Here is a 23,589-nt window from a genome sequence, read left to right as displayed (position 1 = left end):
ACGAGTTGATTTTATCTGTTCCATTACCCAAATGTTCTTTTTTCGTTCCTTTCAGAAACTAAAATGTCCACATAAGAATAGTAGTAGTACTTTTGATGAATATCTGCCTGAAATATTGCCTTTTGATTTTTTGCACTGTATTTGGAAAAGCCTCAAACCTCAGGGGTGTTTCTATACATGTACATCTAACAAGATTTTTAAAAAAATTTTTTTATTGCTTTTCTACTTGATTCATTTCCATATTCAGTAATATAATCTTAAATACTAAAAAATTCAATAATAATTTTTGAAGTGAAAGGAGTGGTAAGCATATTTGATTAATAGAGAGATGGTGAAATTTGTCTTTTTTTCTGGCTCACTGAACATCCCCTTCTAGTTAGTATATTAAGTCTATAATTAACTAGCATAAAGAAACAATAGCAGAATGTTAATTTGAGAAGGGAAAACTTGCAGACTGTCCTATAGATAAAGAAAACTGAACAGTTTTTTATATTTCATAAATTAATTAAAAGTTACATCCTGAGACTATGTGTTAAATCAAAAAAAGCTAACTAGGCCTTATTGTAAGGGCCCTTTGATACTAGTAATTGTCTGTGATTTGTAAGCCTCAGATAAATTTTAGATATCCACAATAAGACAGATACATTCATAATTTTGAGGTTATGTGAATATGTTAATGAACTAACTTCATGATAGTATGAACAAGAATTAAGCTATCTCCCAACAAAATCTATCAAAATGCCCAAATTCTGCCCCCAAGATATTTTCCATCTCCATCTGGGTGCATATTGCTTGAATGCACCTAATCCATCCAAGATTATATAAGTGTTGCTTTGTGCCTGTCCCCTCCCAATTCTCTTCCTCACACTGTGGGCATCCTTCTATCTACCCCATCCTTGTCCCTACACCATCTATACCACTATGCCATTTTCCTCTATACTTTCTCTGCCTTATAAAAATGCGATTTAAATATTACTTCCTGTGGGTATCCGAAGACCAGGTATGTCTGTACTTAATTTAGAGGTACCTCCTCATTGTTCTATTTCTTTATTCAAATACTAATTGCATAAATATTAGCAATTCACACTCCAAGTTGCATTAACAATTAAGTATATGGAGTCCGGCTGGCAGGGTGAGAATTTGTCAGCTTTGTCTCAGCTTTCCTAAAATCATTTCCACAATAATCCTAAAAATGTGCAAAACTGAATTCTGAGTGGTAAAGCCATGAAAAAGTCATACTGAGTCATTTTCAGACTTCTTTATACATCATGTTGAAAGAAAAATCAGAACAAAAGGGAAAAACTAAAAGAGGTAAAACCAAAAAAAAAAAAAAATGAACATGACACATGTTGATTTATATTTATTTTTCTTAGTTCTTTCTCTGGATGCAGGTGGATTTTCTATCCAAACTTTATTGGGATTGTCTTGAATCACTGAACAACTGAGAACTAAGTCTTTCCTAGTTTATCACTGTAAAATCTTGCTGTTATTATGTACGCTATATAGCTTGTTCTACTTTATCAGTTTGTGTAAATCTTTCCAGGCTTTTCTGGAATCAGCTTATTCATCGTTTTCATAAAACAATAGTATTCCCTCACTTTCATATAGGATAACTTATTCAGCCATTCCCCAATTGATGGGCATCCACTTATTTTTCAATTCTTTGCCACCACAAAAAGGGCTGCTACAAAGGATTTTGTACATGTGGGTCCTTTTCCCTTTTTGATGAAGTGTTTGGGATACAGACCTAGTACTGATATTGAGAGATCAATGGGTATACACAGGTTGTTTTCCCTTTGGACATATTTCCAAATCACTTCCTAGAATAGTTAGAACAGTTCACAACTCCACTAACAGGGCATTAGTGTTCCAGTTTTCTCATATCTTCTCCAACATTTATTGCTTTCCTTTTTTTTTTTTTTTTGTCATATTGGCAAATCTGATAGTTGTTTAATCTAATCTAATTAATTTGCATTTTTCTAATCAAAAGTGATTTAGAATACTTTTTTCATATGCCTATGAAAACTGCATGTTCATATCTTTTGACCATTTATCAATGAAGGATGGATAATATTCTTATATTTTCAACTCAGTTCTCTATATATTTGACAAATGAAGCCTTTTACAGAGACACTTGTAAAGACTGTTTCCCAGATTTCTGTTTTCTTCTTAATGTTGGTTGCATTGATTTTGTTTGTACAAAAGCTTTTTAATTTAATTTAACCAAAATTATCTCTTTTGCATTTCATCGTGATCTCTATCTCTTATTTGGTTATGAAATTTTCTCCTTTCTGTAGATTTGACAGGTAGACTACTTCTTGTTCTGTTAATTTGCTTATGTTATCATTCTTTATGTCTAAATTATGTACCCATTTTGGTTTTATTTTGCTATGTGGTCTAAGATGTTGGTCTATATCTGATTTGTACCCTATTGTTTACCATTTTCCCCAGAAATTTTTCTCAAATAGTGAGTTCTTATCCTCAAAGCTGGGGTCTTTGGTTTATCAAGCACTAAATTATTATGGTCATTTACTATTGTTTCTGGTATACTCAGTATTTCCCACTCATCCCACTCTATTTCTTAGCCAGTACCAATTAGTTTTGATGATTACTGCTTTGTAGTATAATTTAAGATCTGCTATTGTTAAGCCACCTTCTTTATAATTTTTCATTAATTCCCTTGATATTTTTGATCTATTTATTTTTCCAGATAAATTCTGTTGTTAATTTGTTTAGTTTTATTAGATAGTTTTTTGGTAGTGTGATTGGTATTGCACCAAACAAGTGAAATAATTTAGGCAGAAATGTCATATTTATTATATTGGTTCAGCCTGCCTGTGAGCAATTGATATTTTCCTATTGTTTAGATATGACATTGTCTGTGTACAAAAAGCATTTGTATTTGTGTTCATATAATGCCTAGGCTTGCCTTGGCAGGTAGCTTTCCAAAGGTTTTGTATTTTCTACTGTTATTTTAAATGAAATTTGTCTTTCTGTCTCTTGCTGCTGGGTTTGTTGGTCATATAAAGAAATACTGATGATTTATGTGGATTTATTTTATATCCTGCAACTCTGCAAAAGTTGCTATTTCAATTAACTTTTTAGTTGATGTTACCATCATATTATTAGCAAATAATGATAGCTATTCTATTCCAATGCCTTCAGTTTCTTTTAGGGGTATCCTTGCTTCCCCCCTGAGCTTATTGGGAAGACATCTAGCTTAGTCTCATTATAGTAAAAGCTTGTTGATGGTTTTGGATAAATACTGCAAATCAGTTTAAAGAATGCTCTCTTAATTCCTATGCTCTGTAATGTTTTTAATAGAAATGGGTGCTATATTTTGTCAAAAGCAGTTGAGATAATCATATGATTTCTTTTCATGTTGTCATTGATATAGTCAATTATGTTGATGATCTTCCTAATATTGAATCAACCTGGCTTGTATAAATCTCATCTGATCATATAATCTTGTGCTAAATTGCTATAATCACCTTGCTCATATTTTGTTCAAGATTTTTGCATAAATATTCATCAGGGTGATTGTTTTATAAAGTCCTTTCTCTATTTTAGCTCTTCTTGGTTTAGGTATGCACCATATTTTTGTCATAAAAGGAGCTTGGTATATTTTTCCAAATGCTTTATATAGTTTTAGAATTGTTCTTTACATTTTTGATAGAATTTACTCTTTAACTCCTGGCTCTGGGAATTTTTTCTGAAGGAGTTAATTAATGGTCTTTTAAATTTTTTTTCTAAAATGGGATTTTTTTTAGCATTTCTATTTCTTAATGTGTTAAACTAGGTAAATTATTTATTTTGTATTTATTGATTGCATTCAGATTATCAGATTTATTAGCATATAAATTTGGCAAAATATTTCCTAATGATTGCTTTACTTTTTTCTTCATTAGTGGTGGTGATTTGTGTGTGTGTGTGTGTGTGTGTGTGTGTGTGTGTGTGTGTGCGCTAGATAGTTGTTTTTCTTCTTTCTCTTTTTAAATCAAATTAACCAACGGCTTATGTATCTTATTGGTTTTTTCAAAAAAAAAAAAAAAACAAAACAAAACAAAAAAAACAATGCCTAGATTTATTTATTAGCTCAATAGTGTAGGATTTTTTTTTTTTTTTTAACTTTTAGTTAATCTCATCTTTGATTTTCAGGATTTATAATTTGGTGCTCAATTGGGAATTTATAACTTGGGCAATTCTGTTTTTCAAAGAATTTTCTTCAGTGGATTTTTGTGCCTTTTTTTTTTATTTGGCCTATTATGTTTTTGTAAAGTTTTATTTTCTTTAGTATTTTTATGTGTGCTTTCTTTAGCCTTCTTTTATGTTATTCTTTTAAAATGATTTTTCTTTCATCACTCATTTCTTTCCTCAGTTTTCCATTTATTTTTCTTAATTGATTTTTAAAATCATTTTTGATCTTTTCCAGGATTTTTTTAAACTGATACCAGTTTACATTTTTGTTTAAGGTTTTCAATGTAACAGTTTTAACTTTGTTGTCTTCTGCTGAGTTTGTGTTTTATCTTCCCTGTCACCACAGTAACTTTCTGTGGTCATGTTCTTTTTTGGTTATTTGCTCATTTACCTAGTCAATTCCTTGACTTTTAATTTTATGTTAAATTTGGGCTCTGCTGCTAAGAAGCAGGGTGCATTGCCCTAAACTTTAGCTTTCTTGGACAGCTATTTTCAAATATCTGTAAGTTTTTAATTCTTTCAATATGTTACACTCTCTTAGCCTTTTCACAGATTGGTGAGTGACCATAAACACTTTTTTCAATCCTGGAATTGTGACCAGAAATCCTACTCTCCTGAGACCCCAAACTCCAGTGTCCTAATGCTGTTACTCACTCTATGATTGTGAACTAGAACTGTGATTTAATCCATACAAGGGCAATGCAATAAAGTCCTGCACCCTATTCATGAAAGTGTTTCTTGTAATGTCCTTCTGGCTAATTGTTTAACTCCTTTATTATCTATAGGATGAGAGCTCTAGAAGCCATTGCTGATGATTCAGTTGACCTAAGTATCTGCTGTTATCTTTCATCCCAATGTGATAGACCTTTTCTGTCATGAAAAAAGGCTGGTGGGAGTTTATGGCATGATGCAGCAGGCCATTAGGTGGAGTTGGATTACCACAAAACCAGCAGAGGAAAGTGGTGAACTAAGGTGAAGCGATTTCATTTATAAGGGACTTACCATGATGTAAAGATTTGCAGGAAATGAGAAAATGAGGTGAGGAGAAGAATGTAAAGAAAAAACACTGAACTTTATGTTTTAGGTAGAAATCTGCCAAAGAAGAATTTAATAATTAAATTTAATTCTATGAATTTCTTCTTAGAGATGACATTCAAAAAAAAAAAAAAAGGAACAAAAATGAATTCTGCCTTTGAAAATTCTTCTAAGAGCCAATTTTTAGTATTATCAAACAAAAAATGATATTGTACATTGGAATAAAACATAATTATAAATTTGGGCTGATAATTCCATGTCAGTTTTGATTCACCAAACAGCATAATAGAAACTTAAAATCTTGGCACAATCCTAGAGAAAGGAAGTAAAGGACAAGGGTGGAGATAAGCAATGACTTTAGATTAAAATGGAATCATTATGTCTAATTACCAATAAAATTCATTTTCTAAGAGTTTAGAGTTTCTCCTTAAGTTTCCTCAGTTTTCTCTTCTAAATATAGTTAGATCTTTGGTAAGGAGTTTAAAGGTATTTTTAGTGCAGGACATTTTTTTCCTAGGAGTTTGATTAATTGCAGATAAGTTTTTTTTTTTTTTTAATTCAGGTAGAACTAAAAAGGAATTCAGATTGGCATATTGAGGGGAAAAAAAGATTTCTTAATATTCCTCAAAGGGAGAAAGGTACTTAATGTACTTTCACTGGTTGGCTGAGTAACATTTGATCTTATAATACAAAGTGGTACTCCTTTGAAGTAAGGCACTGGGTTAGAGCAGGCTATGTTTTTTGCTTCTGATCCCGTTGGATCTTATTTTAGGAACAACCAGCATATATGGTAAGTACTGTGTAACATATATTCCTATATACACACAGGAATAAGTATAAATACATAAATATCACAGAAAATCAAGATGCTGACATATTGACACAAACCAAATGGAAAATATAGTCAAATGTATATATAGATTTTCAGAAAGATATCTACTGTATGAAGTTCAACACACATGTCTTCTGTTCTGTGCCCAGTTCTTTAACTGTGGGCATAATTAATATAATTAAGTTTCTATTTTGACAGCTATCAAGTGTTTTTGGAGGGGTACCTTGAGGTTACATCTCCTTAATTTATCCAGGTTGGAAGCTTCGAGGTCATTCACAGATCAGCTCTACTACTGATTGGCATAGAACCCAGTTTCATAAACTTTGGTTTGTGACTCCATATGGGTCTTATAACTGAATTGAAGAGTTATTAAATTATGATTAGTAAATGTTTGATTTGCAAACCTATTTTATATGCTTATATATTTGGGTTTACATAAAAATTTCTTGGTTTAAAAAAGTGTTGCGAGTGAAAAAAATGTAAGAAGCTCTGACATAGAAGATTTGAACTACTCCCTTTTCAGTTTAGATGAGTTCAGCCTTCCTTAGGAAGCCTAGTGACTTCATGTTTGCCACATTAATGCTGGATTTAGTATAAACATTAGGTTGACATTAGCCCTACTACAATTCATAGTCCAGAAATTCAAGCAATATATCAGCCTCAGACTTCTCTGGTAGCAAGAATTACAGGTCAGTCAAGATACATAGTCTTTGTCATTAACTGAAATACTACCTACTCCTCATCACTCATATATTTTGTTTTAATGTTAATTTTTTTGAAAAATTTAGATTAATTTATTTTTTAAATTTTTATACATTATGTATACATATATACATTTCAGTCTTATTTTATTTTTTGAATGATATATAAAGATAGATTTCAACAGCCATTTTTATATTATGAGTTACAATTTTTTCTTCCTCCTTTTATTTCCTCTCCCTTCCCAAGAAACAAACAATCTGATATAGATTATACATGTACAATCATTTTAAACATATTTCCATATTAGTCATTTGTGAAAGAAAAATTAGAAAAAGGGGAAAACCATATTTCTTCTAATATTTAATTCACACACTTTCTTTTTTTAATAGTATTTTCTTTTCCCAAATACATGTAAAGATAGCTTCCAACATTCATTTTTGTAAAACTTTGTGTTTCAAACTTTTCTTTCTTTCTTTTTTACCTCTCCCATCCCCAAGACAGCAAGAAATCTGACAAAAGCTAAATATGAGCAATTCTTTTAAATATATTTCCATATTTTTCATGTATATAAGGAAAATCAGATCAAAAGGGGAAAAAATCACAAGGAAAAATCCACAAGCAAACAAATTCTACAAAAAAGTGAAAATATTATGCTTTGATATACATTCAGGCTCCATAGTTCTCTCTCTGGATGCACATGGTATTTTCCACCCAACTCTTTTGGAATAGCCTTGAATCTCCACATTATTAAAAAGAGTCAAGTACATCACAGTTGATCATCATGCAATCTTATTGTTACTTTGTACAATGTTCACTTGGTTCTGCTCACTTCACTTAGCATCAGTTTATGTAAGTTTTTGAGATTTTTCTGAAATCAGCATGCTCATCATTTCTTATAGAACAATAATATTCATTTCATTTATATATCACATTTTATTCAACTATTTTCCAACTGATGGACATCCACTTAATTTCTAGGTTCCTTGCCACTATAAAAAAGGACATCTACAAACATTTTTGCAGAGGTGGATCCTTTTAATCTCTTTTATGATTTCTTTGGGATTCAGATTCAATACAGACACTGCTAGATTTTGCATAGTTTTATGACTTTCTGAGCATAGTTCCAAATTGCTCTCCAGAATGTTTGGATCATTTCACAACTTCACCAACAATGCATTAATATCACAGTCTTCCCACACACTCCTCAACCTTTATCATTATCTTTTCCTGTCATCTTAGCCAATCTTCCCCCCCCCCCCCTTAGGCTGGGGTTAAGTGACTTGCCCAGGGTCACACAGCTAGGAAGTGTTAAGTGTCTGAGATCAGATTTGAACTCGGGTCCTCCTGAATTCAGGGCTGGTGCTCTATCCACTGAGCTCCTAGCTGCCCCTTAGCTGCCCCCTATCTTAGCCAATCTTAAAGGTGAATTCATACATTTTCTTTTATGGTCATACATTCTTACCAGACTATCCCTCTATTTTTCTTCACACTTTCCTCCTCACCTTTCTTCTTGTGTGCCTCTTCTCATGTGTTTGGGATTATATTTTCTCACTCATATTTAGCATTCACAATTTTCCTCTCAGTTTTCCTCTTATGAAACATTTCCTTCCAAAACTTAGGGCCCTACCACATTTTTACTCATAAACTTATTTCTATGATTCCTTCTTAAATATACTTCTTCGTATTTGTATGTTTTTGTATACATATATTGTATTTGATTTATACTTTTTTTAAATTTAATTTTTATTTTATTTTATACTTATAACTTTTTTTTTGACAGTACATATGCATGGGTAATTTTTTACAACATTATCCCTTGAACTTACTTCTTTTCAGATTTTTTCCCTTCCTCCCCCGACCCCCTCCCCCAGATGGCAGGCAGTCTTATACATGTTAATTATATTATAGTATATTCTAGATACAATATGTGTGTAGAACGAATTTCTTTTTGCATAGGAAAAATTGAACAGAAGGTAAAAATAACAATTTACACTCATTTCCCAGTGTTCCTTTTCTTGATGTAGCTGATTCTGTCCATCATTAATCAATTGGAATTGGATTAGCTCTTCTCTATGTTGAAGATATCCACTTCCATCAGCATACATCCTCGTACAGTATCATTGTTGAAGTGTATAATGATCTTCTGGTTCTGCTTGTTTCACTTAGCATCAGTTGATGTAAGTCTCTCCAAGCCTCTCTGTATTTCTCCTGTTGGTCATTTCTTACAGAACAATAATATTCCATAACATTCATATACCATAATTTACCCAACCATTCTCCAATTGATGGACATCCATTCATCTTCCAGGTTCTAGCCACTATAAAAAGGGCTGCCACAAACATTTTGGCACATACAGGTCCCTTTCTCTTCTTTAGTAGTTCCTTGGGATATAAGCCCAATTTATACTTTTACATATTTATACTTTAACATATTTATACTTTATACTTTATATTTATATATTTATATTTATAAATATATAAATATATTTATATTTATAATTTATACTTTAACATATTTAACATGTATTGGTCAACCTGCCATCTGGGGGAGGGAGTGAGGAGGAGGGGAAAAGGTGGAACAAAAGGTTTTGCAACTATCAATGCTGAAAAATTACTCATGCATATATCATGTAAATTAAAAACTATATGACAAAAAAAGAAAAACAATTTGTATGTCTTATGCATGCCTTAAAAAATTGACTCAGATATTTTATTTATTTTGTAGTTATTTTGAATGAGATATCCATTTTAATTCTTTCTGGATTTCCATTTCTATTATCTCTTCCTGGATTTTCTTAATGATATATGTAAGGGCTTTTAATCTAAGTTTAATTAAGTTTTCAAATATTTTGATAACTATATTTTAATGCTTTTGCTTCCTTTGTAATCTTATATTTTTTATTTTCTGCATTTAAAAGCATTATTCTGATAAGGATTTCATAGACACACACACACACACACACACACACACACACACAGAATATTTGATAGTAACTAGAAAGAGAAAGGTAGTAGATATGAAGACCTTATAGGACGCAGCATGACATCTAGAACCAATAACAGATAACATTATGTAGCACTTTAAGATGGCAATGTGTTTTCCCATTTAAGATTCACACAACTCTGGAAGATAGATGCTGTTAATCTATTTACTTAAGGTTTTTCCTGGTTTTCCCCATTGTTAGAATTGTCCCAATTTCCTCCCCATTTTGTATTTCTTTTTGATGTAACTTGTATATATTATGTATATAATGAGTCTTCTGCCTTGATAAAATGAATATAAGCTCCTTGAGGACAGGGAATATTTAGCTTTTGTCTTCATATCTCTAGATCTGAGAACATTTATGCCCTTAAAATGTTTTTTGAGGTATTGACTGACATTTTTTCCACACTTCTTTGAAATATTCATATAACTATATGACACAATAATATTACACTATTGGACTGAGTACAAATTCTTTTTCTGTTACTTGTGAAAAATGTGTCCTATATCTGCTGTAGATCAAAGTTTCATCATTTGTCAAGTAATTGGAATTGGACTAGCTAGTATTATCTCAGTTTCCTTTCAACTCTGAATTCTGCCATCCTGTATTGATATACTACAATTTGTTCAGTTATTCCCTAACTATTCAATATAAAGGCTATTTCCAGTTATCTGAAAATAAACTTTTAACATAGAAAAATCTAACAAAGAAAAGTCTTAATGTACAATTGTATAGGTATGTATAAAATTGTATAAATATGCACATAAAGGCTTAGTTCCAGACAAGTTTCATTTCACATCCTACTCTCTCCCTTCCAGCATCTAGATGACATTATTGCCTCATTTCCCCCTCAAATCCCCTCCAACATTTGTCATTTTCCTTTTCTGTCATGTTAAACAATCTAATAGGTATAAGGTAGTATCTCAGATTTGTTTTAATTTGCATTTCTCACTGTATAATGATTTAGAATATTTTTCCATATGATGATAGACAACTTTCATTTCTTCTTCTGAAAACTACCTTTACACGTTCCTTGATCATTTATTAATTGAGTTATAGATCTTATTTTTTTATAAATTGGGTTCAATTATTTATATTTGAGAATTGAAATCCTCATTAGATAAATGTTTATATTATCTGCAAAAGTATGATTCCTTTAAACAAAATGTTATTTCCCTGGTTTTTCTTTTAATTAGGTCTTTTTTTTTTTTTTTTGGCATTGATTCGTCTGATATAATGACTGCTATTCCTGCTTTTTTTTTTAGTTCAGCTAAAACATTATATTCTGCTCCAGGTCCTTATTTTAACTACATGTCTTTCTGTTTCAAGTGTTTCTTGTAAACAACATATTGTTGGATTCTAGTTGCTCATTTATTTTACTACATACTATTTTATGAGTGAGTTCTTATTCATAGTTTTGATTAATGCGTGTTTTTCTTTAATTCATTTTCTTTTGTTTATTCTTCTTTCTCTTTTTTTAATTGTAAAAGTTATTCCTTGTGAACCACATATATGTGAGTAAAATTTTCCTCACATAATCTCCATTTTCCGAATTTATCCTGTTCCTCCTTAAAAGTCTCTTTTGCTTTTGACCATTGCTTCTTTTCATCTGCCCACTCTTTTATTTTTCCACCCTCTATTTCTTATCTCTATAGCTCTTTTTCCCCTACTAGCTAAAATAGATTTCTCTACCCAATTGATGATTTATGTGGATTTATTTTGTATCCTGAAACTTTGCTAAAGTAGTTCATTGTTTCTAGTGGTTATTTAGTTTATTCTCTAGGATTCTATAAATGTACTATCTGCAAAGAGTGATAATTTGATTTCTTATTGCTTCCCTTCTAATCTTGTCTGCATTGGTTTTGTTTGTTGAAAAACTTAAAATAATCACAATTATCCATTTTATATTCTATAATAACTCCAGTTTTTCTTTGGCCACAAATTCCTTCTTTCTCCACAGATCTGAAAGGTAGACAATTCTTTGTTCTTCTAATCTGCTTATAATATCACTCTTTATGTCTAAATCAGGAGACCATTTTGACCTTATCTTGGTATAGAGTGTTAAGTATGGATTAATGCCTAGTTTCTGCCATACTAATTTCTAGATACAGCTAGGACATCCTCATTTGTATATTTTCATTAATTCCCTTGAAATTCTTGACCTTTTGTTCTTCCAGATGTGTAAAGGGCTGAAACTGAATACATGCACTGCAATCAGACAACTGAGCACTTAAGAATAATTATCTATTGGACAATAATTTATTAGCAAATGCTTGGGAAAATGACCCTTCTCACTATTCTGTGCTGGCTTAATCTTTTGGTGTATCATCATAGGAAGGATTAGGGGGTGGACTAAGACAAGTCAGAGTCACTTTGGAGGAGGATGAGGAGAAGAGAGGTTGGTCGGTCAGTAGAGAGTATGTGGCAGTTTTGTCAATTCCCTTCACTTCTCCCCCTAAAGACCAAGGACTTTTGCTTATCCTGACTCCTACTGATTCTCAGCCAGACTTCATACAGATGAATTTTGTTATTATTTTTTCTAGATCTGTAAAATAAGTTCTTTGGAGTTTGATTAGTATGGCACTAAATAAGTAGATTAATTTAGGTAGTATTGTCATTTTTACCATATTCACATGAGCACTTGCTATTTTTACAATTTGTTGGATCTGGCTTTATTTGTGAGGAGAGTGTTGTATAATTGTATTCATATAGTTCCTGAGTTTGCCTCTTAAATATTTCATATATCTATAGTTATTTTAAATGGAATTTCTCTTTTATCTTTTGCTGCTGGACTTTGTTGGTAATATATAAAAATACTGATGATTTATGTGGATTTATTTTGTATCCTGAAACTTTGCTAAAGTAGTTCATTGTTTCTAGTGGTTATTTAGTTTATTCTCTAGGATTCTATAAATGTACTATCTGCAAAGAGTGATAATTTGATTTCTTCTTTACATACTCTAATTCCTTTAATATCTTTTTTATTTTCTTATAGCCAAATTGAACACAATACAATATTGAATAGTAATGGTGATAGTGGGCAGCCTTGTTTCACCCCTGATCTTATTGGGAATGCTTCTAGTTTATCCCCATTATCTATGATGCATCTTGATGGTTTTACATAGATACTATTGATCATTTTAAGGAAAACTCCATTTATTCCTATACTCTCTAGTGTTTTTTAATAGGAATGGGTGTTGGATTTTGTCAAATGCTTTTTCTACATCTATTGAGATAATCATTTGATTTTTATTAGTTTGGTTATTGATATAGCCTATTATGCTAATATTTTCCCTAATGTTAAACCAGCCCTGCATTCCTGGTATAGACATTACTTTGTCATAGTGTATTATCCTGGGGACAACTTGCTGTAATCTTTTTGCTAATATTTTATTTAAGATTTTGGTATCAATATTCATTAAAAAATTGGTCCCTGTTTTGAAACTACCTGTTTAGGTATCAGAACCATATCTGTGTCACAAAAGGAATTTGGTCTCCTTTCCTTATTTTTTCCAAATAGTTTTGCATAGTCACAATTTTAAGTTTTAAGGAATTATTTTCTTCAGTGAGTTCTTATATCCCTTTTTCCATTTGGCCAATTCTGTTTTTGTTTTTTAATTACTTAATATTTTATTTTTTCCCATTACATGTAAAAAACAAATTTAGAATTCATTTTTAAAACTTTGAGTTAAGAATTCTCTTCCTGGGGCAGCTAGATGATGCAGTGGATAGAGCACCAGCCCTGAAGTCAGGAGGACCTGAGTTCAAATCTGATCTCAGACACTTAAGACTTACAAGCTGTGTAATTCTGGGCAAGTCACTTAACCACAATTGCCTCAGGAAAAAAAAAAGAAAAAAATTTTCTTCCTTCCTCCTTCCCCAAACCCCCTAATTAAGAAGGTGAGAAATTAGGTTACACACATATATAGATCAGTTATATATGTGTAGCTATACAAAATCTTTCCAAAATAGTCATATAAAAGAAAACATATACAAAATAACTCCAAGAAAAATAATGTAAAAAATATGCTTCAATCTGTATTCAGACACCATCACTTCTTTCTTTGGTAATAGCATTTTTCATTATAAGTCTTTTAGAATTGTCTTGAATCATTGAATTATTGAGAATTGTTAAATCCTTTACAAGTGATCATTACATAACATTGCTATTACTTTGTATATAGTACATTTTGCTTTTCATCAACTAGCTTAAGTCTTTCTTCTTTTTCTGAAAGCATCCTGCTCATTATTTCTTATAGCACAACAGTATTCCATCATAATCACATACCACAATTTCTTTATTCTAATTGATGAGCATTATCTCAATTTCCAATTCTTTACCATTAGAAAAGAGTTACTATAAAGATCTTTCTTTGTTTTATAATTCTTTTGGTAGTGGTAGTATTTCTAGGTCTAGGTTTGCATGGTTTTACAGCCCTTTGGGCATAATTCCAAATAGCTACACAGAATGGTGGAATTAGTTCAAAACTCCACTAACAGTGCACTGCTATCTCATTTTCTCCCACATCCTCTCCACAATTTGTCACTTTCTTTTTCTGTACTATTAGCCAATCTAGTAGATATTAACTAGTCCCTCACAATTGTTTTAATTTGCATTTCTTTAATCAATAGTGAATTAGAACATTTTTTCATATAGATATAGGTAACTTTGAAAACTGTTCATATGTTTTGATGATTTATTAATTAGGGAATAACTCTTGTCTTTATAAATTTGCCTCAGTTCTCTGTATGTAGGAGTTATTTATTCTAACATTTTCCGTGCCCCTTTTATCAAGTTGTTGACTCTTTTTTTCATGATTTTCTTGAATCACTCTCATTGCCATTCCCATTTTTCTTCTCTATCTCTTATTTGATTTTCAAAATTCATTTTGAGCTTTTCCATGGTCTGAAACCAATTCATATTTTTCTTAGAAGCTTTGGATGTAGCAGCTTGGACTTTGTTCTCTTCTTCTGAGTGTATTTCAATCTTCTTTGTCAAAACTGTAACTTTCTATGGTCAGATTTTTTTTTCTATTGTTTGTTAATTTTTCCAGTCTATTTCTTGACTTTTAACACTGTACATAGGGTTCTGCTTCCAGGATGCCATGTCCCAAGCTTCAGGGATTTTGTGCATTTGTTTTTCAGGGCTACTTTTAGGGACATGGAAGTTTTCACTTGTTCCAAAAATGATATCCTTTGAGGAGAAGTATTTACTGTTTTGCTGGACTGTTCTCAATATTCTGGGAGAAGGGACCCTGCCTCACAGTGACCACAAACTCTGGTGTACTTTTCTTGCCCTTGGATTACCACCTATGACTGACCCAGATCTGAGCATGGAAAAAAGCAACAGAGCCTTGCCTCGGTGCTATTGAAAAGATCCTTGTAATCTTCTTCTGACCAGTTCCTTGACCTCTTCATTTTCTAGTGGGTTGAGAGCTAGAAAAGCAGCAACTGCAGTTGCTAATTGAGTTGCTCACAAGACCTACTCTTTTCCTGGTACTGGGTCTGTGCTGATGTAGTCTGCACTGTTCTATGCTTCACTCTCAATCAGTGCAACAGACCTTCTAAGTTGTCTTGGGCTGGGAACTTGTTTCACTCTGTCTTTTTAATGGGTTCTTCTGCTCTAAAATTTATTTAGAGTCATTATTTCAAGATTTTTAGAGGGGTTTGGAAAAAGCTCAGGTGAAAACTCCTCCAGTTCTGCCTTTTAAGTTGTTTTATTCTTCACTGAATTTTTGTATTTCTTTGACCATTAGGCTAAATTTATTTTTTTAAGATTTTAATTCAGTATTTTTGTGCCTCTTTTACCAAGTTGTTATTTTCTTTTCATAATTTTCTTGCATCATTTCTTTTTCCTCAGTTTTTATCATCTAATTTCATTAACTCTTCCAAGAATTTTTATCTGATTGGGTCCTTTTCTTTTCTTTTCTTTTTTCTTTTCTTTGAGGCTTTGGTTGTAGCTATTTTCACCTTGTTATCTTCTTCTGAGTTCATATCTTGGTCTATCTTGCTACCATAGTAGCTTTTTTGGTCAAATCCTTGATTGTTATTATTTAATCATTTTCCCAGCCTATTTTTTGTCTTTGAACTTTATGTTGAAGTTGGCCCTACTCAGCTAGGGGTAGGAAGGCACTGTCACAAGCTTTAGACTTTTTCCTGATGTTATTCTCAGATTTAGGTCTGGATGTCTGTAAGTTTTCAGTGCTTCACACACATACACAGTGAGAAAGAGACAGAGAAGAGAGAGAGAGAGAGAGAGAGAGAGAGAGAGAGAGAGAGAGAGAGAGAGAGAGAACATTGTTAAGATATGATGACTATAACATTCCTGCTTATACAATATCATACTTAAAAGAAAGAGAGTTATTATATAAAAATATTTTTGAGAAACTTGTTGGATTGTATGTATTGGTGTCACTATCACATGAATAGAACCATAATTGGCCTCGGGCTGGAATCATTGATTGTTTATAAATAGCAGCAGATCCATTGAATTTTTTGCATGTCTGGCTAGTTAAAAATTAAGGATGGGTTCTGGTTGTTTTCAGTCATCTGGATGATTTTATGTTAGTTCTGTCATTCATTTTTTCTAACTTAACTCATCAGAAATATACAGCTACATTTCAAGACAAATGGAGTAAGATCAGGATGAAGAGAGAAAAAGAGAAAAAGGGTAAATTAATGTTGATGCATTGTTAAGAATTCAAATTCCACTTATGTTCTATTATTGTTCTGACAGATCTAATATTTTGCCTTATTCATACAAAACACTCAATAGTTTTTCCCTGAAAAATAAGTGAATATTTATTTGCAAAAAAAAGTTTTCAATCTTTTCAAGATGGTATAATTCAAAGAGAGGTATGTTCTCTGCTCTTCTGTTTTACAATTTGATCTTTCTCCAGGAAGGGCTCCTGTTCATTTGTAGCTACAAGAACTAGTACTCCTCTCCACCTTGGAACTGTGACCTGGGCCTCTGTTGACTGACCATAACCACTTCTCTTGTGCAATTGGAACTGCAATCGAGAATTGCATTTAGGGAGTAGAGTTGCCATTCAGGGCCCATTGAACCCAGTGTCTATAAACGATTCCCTACAATTTCTTTCTGAGCAATTGTTTGATCCCTTTATTGACTTTGGACTGAGATCTATGACTAGAGTCACCTTCAAGGCCCACAGGTTACCCACTAGGTGCCCACCCTAATGTAATAGATCTCCAATGCTGACCATATACGTTATCTTAGAGGGGGAAAATGGCTTATCCTGATATTTCATTGGTTCTACCACTACAAAATTCAATTTGAGAAATTATTTGAAAGTTATTTGGAGGAAAATATTGGGAAAATTCAGCTGGAGTAAGCTCTAGTCTATCATCTTGGAGCTTCCGGCCAAGATGGTGGCATGGAGGCAGACAGCTGCTTGAGCTCTGTGTTTTCTCTCAGGACTTACTTCATGACAAGCCTCGGAGTTAATGCTTGACCGGAAAAGAAACCCACAAATAATCACCAACAGACTGACATCCTTAAAATTCACCAGAGAAGGTCTGTGTTTGCTCAGGGGAGGGTCAAACAGACTGGGCGCAGATTGAGGGCAGGCAAGCCAGAGCGAGACAAACAGCTCACACAGCTCAGACCAGAGGGGGGAGGGGTACGATCTCTGCCATTTCTGCAAAAAGACTTTTACCCCAGTGTGGATATTCCATCTTGGCAGCAAGCCAGGAGCAGCAGAGAGGGTGTAAACACCAGAGGTGAAGAATAAAACCCTGGAAAGCTAGCGTCTCTCTGAACCCGGCCACCTCCAACCCTCACCTGGAGTGACTCAGCCCGTTCTCAGAGCCTCAGAGCACAGACGCAGCACAGCCATCACTGTCATGTTAGTGGCTTGATGCTGCCCTCCCCCCCAGTCTGTGGAGGAAGCCCATTATCCATCCAGCCCCAGCCCCCCCAAAACAGACCAATTGTTTCTCTTGTCAATTTGTTTTCTTCCATTCCGCTCTGACAAAATGAACAAAAAATTCAAAAGGCCTCTAACCATTGACAGCTTCTGTATGAAGAGAGAGCAGACTTCAAATACTGAGGAAACTAAAAACAGACTGTCCCCAGAGGAATCCCCTAAGGGGGATATGATCTGCTCCTCAATACAAAAGAATCTCAGAGAGGAAATCAAAAAGGCTCTCACAAGAGAGCTAGAAGAGAAATGGAAAAAAGAAAGGGAAGCTTGGCAAGAGAGCCTGGAGAAGTTATCCAGAGTGGATAAAGAGATCAAATCATTGAGAAACAAAATTAGTGAATTGGAAAAGGTAAACAACTCCAAGGAAAACAGGATTAGTGAGCTGGATAAAGAAAACAGCTCTCTAAAAAGTAAAATGGATAAAATGGAAAAAAATTCCATAGAAGAAAAAAACTCACTTAAAAACACAATTGGACAATTACAAAAAGATATAAAAAAAGTGAGTGAAGAAAATACATCATTGAAAATTAGACTCGAACAAGTAGAAATGAATGACTCAAGGAGAAACCAAGAAGTAGTCAAGTAAAAACAGAGAAATGAAACAATTGAAAAGAATGTCAAGTACCTTATTAGAAAGACAACAGACCTGGAAAACAGATCCAGGAGAGACAATTTGAGAATAATTGGGCTCCCTGAAAAATGTGAGGAAAAAAAGAGGTTGGACACTATTTTCAAGGAAATTATCAAAGCGAACTGCCCAGACGTTTTGGAAACAGAGGGTAAAATAGACATTGAAAAAATTCATCAATCACCTACTGAAAGGGACCCTAAAATCAAAACGCCAAGAAATATAGTGGCCAAGTTCAAGAACCATCAGACAAAGGAAAAGATATTGGAAGCTGCTTAGAAAAAAGCAATTCAGATATGGAGGAGCCAAAATAAGGATAACCCAGAATCTAGCAGCGTCCACATTAAAAGAACGAAGGGCCTGGAACATGATATTCCAAAAGGCTAAGGAACTTGGTATGCAGCCAAGAATAACTTACCCAGCAAAAATGAGCATCGTTTTCCAGGGAAGAAGATGGACATTTAATTAAATAAATAAATTCCATCTATTCTTGATGAAAAAACCAGATCTACACAAAATGTTTGATCTTCAAATACAGAACTCAAGAGATTTCTAAAAAGGTAAAAAGAAATCTTGAGAACTATATTTCTGCCATAAAAAATATGTAAAGAACACATGTATAATTTGTCCTAGAAACTAGAGGTGGAAAGGAAATGATATCATAAAAAAGGGTAAAGTGGTGGTACTACATCTCATGAAGAGGCAAAGGTAACCTATTATATCTGAGAGAAAGAAAGGAGAGAGATGAACATAGTGTGTATCAATAGACATATTCGATTTATGGTGAAACTTCTTCCACTTCATTGAAAAGTGAGAGGGAAGGAGTAAGCTAAGGGGAAGGCAATACAGAAATTGTGAGAAAAAGGGGTAAAATAAGGGGAAGAACTTTAAGGTGGGGGAGGGATACTAAAAAGGGAGGGCTGTGAAAAGCAAGTGGTGTTCACAAGTTTAATACTGGGTTGGGGGATAAGAGGGAAGGAAAGGAGAAAAGCATAAGCAGGGGTTAACAGGATGGCAAGCAATATAGAATTAGTCATTCTAACCATAAATGTGAATGGAGTAAACCCCCTCATAAAGAGGAAGCAGTTAGCAGACTGGATTAAAAGTCAGAATCCTACTATATGTGTTTACAGGAAACACACCTGAAACTGGGTGATACATTCAAACTAAAAGTAAAAGGTGGAGCAGAATCTACTATGCTTCAGACAAAGACAAAAAAGCAGGGATAGCCATCCTCATCTCAGATCAAGCAAAAAAAAATTGATCTAATTAAAAGAGATAAGGAAGGGCATTATATCCTGCTAAAGGGTAGCATCAATAATGAAGCAGCATCAATATTAAACATATATGCACCAAGTGGTGCAGCATCTAAATTCTTAAAAGAGAAATTAAGAGATCTGCAAGAAGAAATAGACAGCAAAACTATAATAGTGGGAGATCTCAATCTTGCACTCTCAGAATTAGATAAATCAAACCACAAAAGAAATAAGAAAGAAGTCAAAGAGGTAAATAGAATACTAGAAAAGTTTGATATAATAGATCTTTGGTGAAAGCTAAATGGAGACAGAAAGGAGTATGCTTTCTTCTCAGCAGTTCATGGGACCTATACAAAAATTGATCATATACTAGGGCATAAAAACCTCAAAATCAAATGCAGTAAGGCAGAAATAGTAAATGCATCTTTTTCAGACCACAATGCAATTAAAATTACATTTAATAAAAAGCCAGGGGAAAATAGACTAAAAAATAATTGGAAACTAAATAATTTTATACTAAAGAATGATTGGGTAAAACAGCAAATCATAGACATAATTAATAACTTCACCCAAGAAAATGACAATAATGAGACATCATACCAAAATGTGTGGGATACAGCCAAAGCAGTAATAAGGGAAAGTTTTATATCTCTACAGGCCTACTTGCATAAAATAGAGAAAGAGAGGGCCAACAAATTGGGCTTACAACTAAAATTGCTAGAAAAGGAACAAATTAAAAACCCCCAGACAAACACAAAACTTGAAATTCAAAAAATAAAAGGTGAGATTAATAAAATTGAAAGTAAAAAAACTATTGAATTAATTAATAAAACTAAGACTTGGTTCTATGAAAAAACCAACAAAATAGACAAAGCCTTAGTAAACCTGATTAAAAAAAGGAAAGAGAAAAAGCAAATTGTTAGTCTTGAAAATGAAAAGGGAGAACTCACCACTAATCAAGAGGAAATTAAAACAATAGTTAGGAGCTACTTTGCTCAACTTTATGCCAATAAATTCTATAACTTAAATGAAATGGAAGAATACCTTCAAAAATATAGCTTGCCCAGATTAACAGAGAAAGAAGTAGTCTAAACAGTCTCATTTCAGAAAAAGAAATAGAACAAGCTATTAACCAACTCCCTAAGAAAAAATCCCCAGGACCAGATGGATTTACATGTGAATTCTACCAAACATTTAAAGAACAACTAACTCCAATGCTATATAAACTATTTGGAAAAATAGGGATTGAAAGAGTCCTACCAAATTCCTTTTATGACACAGACATGGTACTGATACCTAAACCAGGTAGATCGAAAACTGAGAAAGAAAACTATAATCTATCATCTTGGCTTTAATTTTCTAAGTCTAAGTCATATAACTATATATAAGGACGAAGATCTCTTATTCTACAACAAGAAAAAGGAGAAGTGAAAAAATTCTGCTCACTGACTTTTTTCAGTCTCTACCTGGGTGTGGTGTCTCTTGTCTTAATTATATACCAAAACACCACTAGTCTACCTTTATCAGAGAGAATGTTTAGTTATTACACTTTAATAGAAGGGAGCAGAGAGTTCCATAAGATCCCCAAAGAACTAAAGTCTAAGGTTAGCAGTCTTTTGCTTCTTTAGAAAGAAATAAAGAAATATATTGGCATGTTAAGGAATATACTCTCATTGATAGCAAATTCTTATTCTTAGAGTAAAACTTAGGTTTTTATTTCCTTTCAGATCCTCTTGGGGAACATAGCTAATCAGCAGCATTTTGTGGCAACTTAGGATAGTTAAAAAAAATCATATGACAGGGAGGGGTGGAGTAAAAGGAATATCAACCAAGGGAGAAAAGAGGAGTGTTTGGAATGCAAGTAGCAGGATTTTATATATATATATATATATATATATATATATATATATATATATATATATGTATACATAACAAAAATTTCTGTTCAAATCAGGAAAGGGGAAGAAAAGGCCAAATACTTTTACAATTGTGAAAGACCTTTTTAGATAAAGCTTCAGGGTCTCTTATCAAAGGACAGTAAATGGTTGTTACAACAGTGGATGAAAAATATCTTTTTTACTGGGTCCTTGTAAGGAAGTTAGGAACATTTTAATATTAGAATATTATGTGGCAGTGAATTTCTGTATTGTTACTATATTAAAATGTCCTTAAATGATTGTGGTTCCTATTTCTCTCCTAAACTTTTCAATCTCTATCTCAGTCTATCAACTTTAACTTTAATTTTTTCATTGTTATCAACTTTATACTACAGAGATGCTGTCCTTATTCTTCCTTTATTGTTATGTTTTTCAAAGAGATTAATCAGATACCAATCATCTGCCTGCACTTGTCTAAATGATTTTATCCACTTTTATCAATCAAAGTCCTGTTCATAAATGAGTCCTTCAAAATCTAATCCAAGTTTCAGATACCATGTGCGGTAGTATCCACACAAAGTCTAGTTCCTAAACCCTTATTGTTTTGAAACAAAAAAGTATTTGATCAAATTCCATAGTTAATAAGATGACAAGAAAAGATTTCCCATAGTATTATTTACAACATATGCAGAAACTATACTTTCCCACATGTTACTGCATTACCAGTGGTGAAGGGCTCATAAACAAAGAAGCTTATGACAAAGGAATTTAAGTGAAAGTTTGCACACTTTTTGTAGACATATACAGCCAATGTGAATTCATTGCCAAGATAATCAGTGCCTTTAATATAACTTAACAATATGATATCATCACCTTGTCTCTTCTAGGTATTATATCTCCATTCTCTGTGAATTTATCTCTATTGACCATTTTCTCTGGTCATTTATCTCTGCTATCATCTACTGAGTTTTAGTCATTTCAGCTTTTTAGAGCCATATTGATCTCTGCTACCATCTCTTGAATTGTAAGGTCAAGTTACAGCCCCTTTAACACTTAAGAGATCAGTTAACAACCCTAGCCAATCACTTAACTAAAATGGGTACTTATCTCAGATTAAGTTTAAATTTATGATTTTGCCTGCTTTTAATATGTATCAGACTAATTTTTAACTGCTTTTCTCCTGTTACCAACTTAAATTCTGCGTTCAAGACAACTTGGGACTTGAACTTAGAAAATTCCTTTAACTCCATTTAAAACTTATTTTAAATATCTTATCCTGTAATGGATATTGTGTTTGGCTCAGATGAAGAGATTTCCCCTTAATCTTAAAATCTTTATTGAATGGCATGCAAATGAACTAAAGGACTAGATTTATTGCTTTGTTAGTTTTCTTTTTAAATAAGTTATGTCTCCATATCTCTCTCAGATTGGAAGTTTAGCATCTACTCATCTACCCTTAAGATTGCTAATCAATAAAGAAGCTTTGATTCTTTTGGTTTCTTACTTTGGCTAGTTTGTTCCTTCTTAGGAATCCTGAGGGCCCCTTGATTCTGGAATGCATCATTTTGGTGCCAGAATTAATATGGAAATCTGATTGGCTTTTATCTAATTATAACTCAGTTTCCCCAAATTTAAGTAATCCACCCTCCTCAGTCACCATTAGGTAGAATCATGGTATTAACCATGCCCTTAGTGGCAGAGATTACAGGCATGTATCACCTCTTATCAGTTGATATGATTTATTCTTAGAGTAAAAATGTCACTTGAAAAATGAGACCAATTCCTAGCTTAGTATTCTGGAAGATTTGGACCCTAAAGAAAATGGTCAATGCAGTGTCAGGGTGAAACATGAAAAATTGGTTTAGTATTCTCATAAACTTTTCATATTTTCATGGTTTAAGTCTCAAACTCCTAGGAGACTATAACAGTAATTTTGTTACATGTGCTGCTGGTTTAAGTTTTTCTGTCCATGTGTTAGTCTTATATGTATTAAGAAATTCTTTAATGTAAAAGTAATAAATAGTTGTTAGGTTCTTACTAAGTGCTAATGAGATAATGAGATATTAGGTTTTTACTAACTTAACAATTTTCTAGTTCTGGCCTTTCCTGGGAGTTTGACTTGTGAATTCCTGGGG

Source organism: Sminthopsis crassicaudata, chromosome 2, assembly GCF_048593235.1.
Source record: "Sminthopsis crassicaudata isolate SCR6 chromosome 2, ASM4859323v1, whole genome shotgun sequence".
In the NCBI taxonomy this organism is placed as follows: domain Eukaryota; kingdom Metazoa; phylum Chordata; class Mammalia; order Dasyuromorphia; family Dasyuridae; genus Sminthopsis; species Sminthopsis crassicaudata.
The sequence above is the reverse complement of the archived record's forward strand: the minus strand, read 5'-3'. Positions refer to the sequence as shown.